Source organism: Babylonia areolata, chromosome 1, assembly GCF_041734735.1.
Source record: "Babylonia areolata isolate BAREFJ2019XMU chromosome 1, ASM4173473v1, whole genome shotgun sequence".
Classification (NCBI taxonomy): domain Eukaryota; kingdom Metazoa; phylum Mollusca; class Gastropoda; order Neogastropoda; family Buccinidae; genus Babylonia; species Babylonia areolata.
The window spans coordinates 90,720,172-90,726,171 of NC_134876.1; positions in this window are offsets into that span (position 1 = coordinate 90,720,172).

The window sequence follows — 6,000 nt, forward strand, 5'->3', positions numbered from 1 at the left end:
GACAGGCTAACGGGGAGACAGACTGATGCAAAGCCAATGAGAAAAATATAGACATATATATATATATATATATATATAATAATTATATATATATATATATATATATACACACACACTGAGAGATACATTCAGAGGGATGCATACAAATAGACGGAGAGAGACAGACAGACACAGACACAGAGACACAAAGAGTGTGAGAGAAAGACAAGAGAGACAGAGAGAGAAAGAGACAGACAGAGACAGAGACGCCCCGCTATGCAGGGTGGGTGGGTTGCCGTGCAGCGAATAGACCGACCACAAACATGACGCTTGTTTTCAAACATACCATCGCCCCGCACCGCGTGTAGCCCTTTCAACAACGGCGTGTCGAAGTCGAGGGGGGTTTGAGAGGCGTGAGGGGTACGGAGGGCCCGTGTGGAGGTCGGGAATGGGGGGAAACCCATCGAGCTCAATAGTGGGGAAACCGCAGAGGGGTGGAGGGGTAGGGGAAAGGTGGGGGTGTGCCCGGGAGGGAGGTGGTGGATTCGGATGTGGGAGGTGCGGAGAGGGCGGGGATTAGTGGGCGTGTGAGGGTGGTGGTGGTGGCTTCAAGGAGATCATCGCAGACGCGCGCACCCGGCTTTCGGGTTGAAGTGTCTGCCTCCCGGGTCCCTCTAGTTTGGGGTGTCCTCCCCGCTACCCTACAACAGTAATGACGTCTTTACACCCACCGGAATGACTCACTTGCCAGATTACTTACAGATCTGGTATATATCTCCAAACGAAATACGATCGGTTATTCCTCATTCACACACATTCGCGCGCGCACACAGACACAAAGACACACACACACAGGAAAAAAAAAGAGAAAGGGTGGTTCAGAGAGCAGGGAGGGAAGGGTGTTTTTTTTCGGGTGGGGTTGGGGTAGGCGTGGGTAGGGAGGGAAGGAGGGCGTAATTCACATTGTTTTGTCAAAGCTATAACGAAAATAACTGCGATTTCGTAACAATATCAAAAATGTATCGCAATATTTGCGTGCTCTTCTCATTCTCTCTCTATCTCTTTTTCCCCTCCTGCCCTCTCATATCTTTCCCTGTGTCCCCCCCCCCCTTCTCTCTCTCTCATAAGTACAGTGCCTGAATCTGTTTTTACAACCGGCTTTGATTTTACTTCACTTCAGTGATAAACGAATTCTTAAAAAGAGCAGACTCCAAAATGTTTCATGCTGGGTTGATTAAAGTAATTATTAATTGAATACAGCATGACTTTCCTAATGAATCTGGCAGCTCGATAATGAAAGAGAGATGACTTGAATGTCTTACCACTACCCCCCCCCCCCCCCCCCCCCCCTCATCTCCGATATTAAAAGATAGATGAATAACAGATAAACAGTACAAAAGAAAGTGTGAAGATGAATTGCATGCCTATATGTTTCTTTTTCTTTTGGCAATGACAGCAAACGTTCCTTTGCATACCGCGCTTTACACAAACGAAGAAAAAAGGTTGAGGTCGAGACAGGCAATCACCGACTAAGATAAATCAGCAAAATATTCGTTCTTGAAGATACTTCAGTAAAAGAAATATTTTACAATATCACAATGGTTTCTAGAAATGCTCTGTTTTTGTTAGCCTTCCGTTTTCAACAACTTCACGAAAACGCTACCTTTTTATTCCAGTACAAGAATTATCTCGTACAATTGCGTTGGTCTAGTTACAACACTGGCTTGTTTTCGCTGCAATATGCAAAAAATTACTTTATGCGTGAAATTACTTTGCACTTTTGCAGTGTTGGGGATACTTCATAAATGCTAATCTTGGTGCAAGACTTGAGTTACTTTAAAAGAATTATATCACTCTCGTTTCAAAACCGAAAGTGCACAAGATGGAATGTACCTCCTAAACAATGCTTTGTTCTTGTCACAGTCCGGGGGACCCTTATCCAAGGTCATTGCTCTCGTCCTGGGCGGTCTGCTATCAACAATGGGCGTTAATGTAACAACTCGGTCTTCAGTTGATTTTCTAAGTCAGTCCAGTGCGTTTCTTTAATTAAGACAGCGTTTCCAGTGTCAAGACCAGTTATACATTACTACACAATGACGAGACTTTCGTTTTTGTGGTAACTATCGAACAGGTTTCCTTTTAACTCACTCAGTACGGCCAGTCCTCTCTTCTCCTCTACACAGACTCCTGGGATGTCCAGTGGGTGTCTGAATGACCCAACCTTTAGCTTCCGTCGTCAGAATTGTGGTATCTTTGTCAACATTCACCTCTTCAGTATAAGAGCCTTCCACTTGCAATATTTTGATGATGGTAATCGGGGTGAAACGCCGTTAACGTCGTCTCTTTCGCCGTTCGTATGGAGAGAGTTAACCCCGGGGGTATACGATCCTCTCTCTCTCTCTCTCTGAATTCTGCACACAACTACTGTCCTGCACGGTCGCGCGAACACACAAGTACTTCATCATGATCACGTATTCTCGCAGCAATGCCACACAGTTCATGTTGAAAGTCGTGATTCTCACAATGAATGAGTTCCGCGATTCGATCCTGTTACGGTGTGAACCCTTCTATTGTCGAGCAAGAGTGCAGTCGTGGGTTGCATTTCATGCCTTTATTTCCTTTCATGCTCCAACAAGGGACAAGAAAGATGACTCTGACGAAAGGTAAGACGGCTTAAAACCACGCTCACCTGAACAAAAACAGGCGGTGATGGTGCTGCTTGTGTTGTCAACAATGCGGCGTGCACGTGAAGCAGGACTCGTGTTCCCGAGAGTGCGGGTTGAGCAATTGGTTCGCGTGACAGCCATTGTGAAGAGAGAAATCGATCAGTTCTTCCTCTTTGAAGGTGGAGTCCCAGTTGTGTGTGGGGGGGTGTTCGGGGTTACAGAAGACATGCCGGAGGAAAAGGACAGACAGACAATTACTGACTGAAAGAAAAGGCAGCAATATGAGAAACTTTGCTTGGAAAACAAGAGCGCACGCATGCTCTTTCTCTCTCCTTCCCTCCTTGTGCGTATATGCACACATACAATCCTAAGCGCATGGAAACTCTCAATTATCTTTAGCTGTGTGTCATTTCTTTGTGGTCTGTACGGTGGCGACACAGAGGGGAATATTTTTCGTTTTGTTAAAGAAAAAAAAGAAGGCTTAGACTATCAGAAAACGTCGCCATAAAATTAATATTTCTAGCGACATTCGCGAAAGCAATGACACTGATGAGGGTTTGAGTGTCACAATTGTTGACCACCACTCGCATGAAATCACCATCACATTTTGCAGACTGAACATTGGTGAAATACTTTCAAATGCAAACATATCTAAGTAATTAGATGGCTATACTGCTGAGAAAATCTCTCTCTCTCTCCCTCCTCCTTCTCTCTCTCTCTCTCTCTCGATATATATATATATATATATATATATATATATATATATATATATATATATATATATAACACTTTCTGCAATTTCCATAGTTAACAGTGTTTAGACATTACGGTCTAACACACCACTCTGGGAATGACTTTATCCGTAATAAAAACGATCGCTACCTCTCATTTTTGATGACCAACTTGAAAATAGTTCTTTCTTTATGCTGAAGTGTTAAACGATTCTCTGGATATCTGACATCACCCTTTGAGACAGTGTATTAAAAAGGCACAAACTTCACACACACACACACACACACACACACACAGACACACACACGCGCGCCAATTTGAGCACTCACTCAAGCAGAAACAACAAAGTTTTCTATTTTAAAATTTATGTTTCCCCTTATAGTGGGTGAGCATTGTATTTCAAACTGTTTTTACGACCCAGACGCTCCCAGGGAGTCCAGAGTAAGATCTCAAGATCTTGATTTCTCTCTGGGTTTGTCCGAAGTACGGGAGATGGTGGTAGGGGGGCTGACTTTAATGGAAGAATAAGAAGTCACACAGACCCATATCAAAAGAAAAATAATCCAAGCGTTAATGGCACACCCTTCTTTACAACAATATTACACTGGTGCTTTATCAGAACTGAAGTCCTGACACCGTGGGTTGCATTACTTTAATTTTTGTCAAAACAGATTTCTCTGTGTGAAATTCGAGCTGCTCGCCACAGGGAGATCGCGTCGCTATGGTGCTGCGTCACCGAATCTTTATCTGCACGTGAATTCGTTTTCCTTTCCAAATGGATATTACAACATAATTTTGTCATGGGCAACTCTTTGTTTCCGTGGGTTCTTTTACGGGCACTAAGGACTACTTCACGAAGAAATAAAAGCCAAGAAGTTAACAAAGCTCTGATCAACCGACCCTTTTTAAAGGTGTAAATATTTCAAGATATATTCCCCTCAACAGTGTAGAAATTACGCATACTTTTGTTTTAAGTTGTGAACATTTATGTGGGTTCCTATTTATGGCACAGGAAATATGTAAGTTTCTCTCTCTCTCTCTCTCTCTTTTTTTGTTTGTTTGTTTGTTTGTTTGTTATAGAGAATTTTGGAGTGTATCCTTGTGTTGCAGATAATATAGTCACAGGTTCTCCTTTGTGTTGTGTTAACAAAAACAGGCGTTTCTCTTTATTTTGCAGAAAATATAATGAATAGACCAGCCGCGAATACAACAAAAAATATCATTAGCATTCACGCAAACAAACACACACACACACACACACACACACACACACACACACACACACAAGTATGTTATTACCATTCTCTTGACACATCCAATCACAGATGACAAACTGTCTACGCTCAAATTCATTGTTTCCCACGAAGAACGAGATTCGTGAATCAGCTCTGTTAGAGACTCCAACCTACTTCAGCAAAGTCACTATGGAGGGAAGAATCGGATTTCAAACCATTATGAAGATTTCTTTCAGCTCCTCCAAGCCACCACCAGGATGGATTACTCGGGAAGAAAAAAAAAAGAAAAAAAGGAGGGCTTAGTATCATCATCACCACCACCATCGCCGCCACCCTCCCTCCCACCCTCTCTCTTCCATATAAAACGTTTATTTTAGTAACAATACTGCTGTAATCTTAAACCAGAAGTTGGTTCCCTAAGACTGTGTGGTTGGCTTGCTTCTCTGTTACTTACCTGTGTAATACTAAGAAACAAGGTGGGGCGGGGGGACTTATGAAGAAATAATTTGAACGCTTCACCCCAGTGAAAGGAGGTTGTCTGTCAAGGTGGGCTGCTTTCTAGAAGGCTTGAGGACAATGCACTGAATGTCATACCACAGTCGCTGAATTAGAAACGTCAAACGGGAACAGAAGGAAGGATATTGTATAGAGAAAGACAGAGAGCGCGCACGAGAGAGAGAGAGAGAGGGTGGGGGTGGAAGAGAGAGAGACAGAGACAGAGAGACTGAGAGATTGGCAGAGACAGATACATAGGCAGACAGACAGACAGACCTCTGCTTTACCATTTCAAAGCGTCGATAAAACAGCCAGCGTTCCAAGTGACCGAACAGTCACCATTTGAGGTTTTCTGTCAACACTTGTGTCCGTGGAATCAGATCTGACTGTGGCGGTGGAGGGTCTGGGAGATTTCGAAACGAGGTGATGATAAATTGTGGCGGTGGAACGGGCGGATAGTTTTGATCACACACACTGTTTCACACTTCACGGTGTTTTATTTTTTTTATGTTAGTATCTATGTTGCCTTCTCGCTCTCACTTTTCCTCGCACTCCATTCTCCCTCCTGGCTGACCACCCACACCTATACCTCAGTCCCTCCTACATACACTGTTTTCCCTCGGGAATGAGGGACTGTAGAAAAAAAGCTATGTTGAAAGGAAAGTTTCTTGTTTGTGTCTTTGACAATTTACGGCGTCAACACTGCAAGGAATATGAGAGATATGTTTCCAAGACCACTTCTTTCAGAGGCTGTTTCAGCTGGGTACTGAGACCCTGCTGAACGTGGGATTTTCTCTTTTGGTCAGGTGTCTCAAGATCAGCAGGACTAGCCAAAACCATCCTGCAAGGCACGCTACAAGGGAGGAGAAGGAAATGCATATGAAAAAGAGATG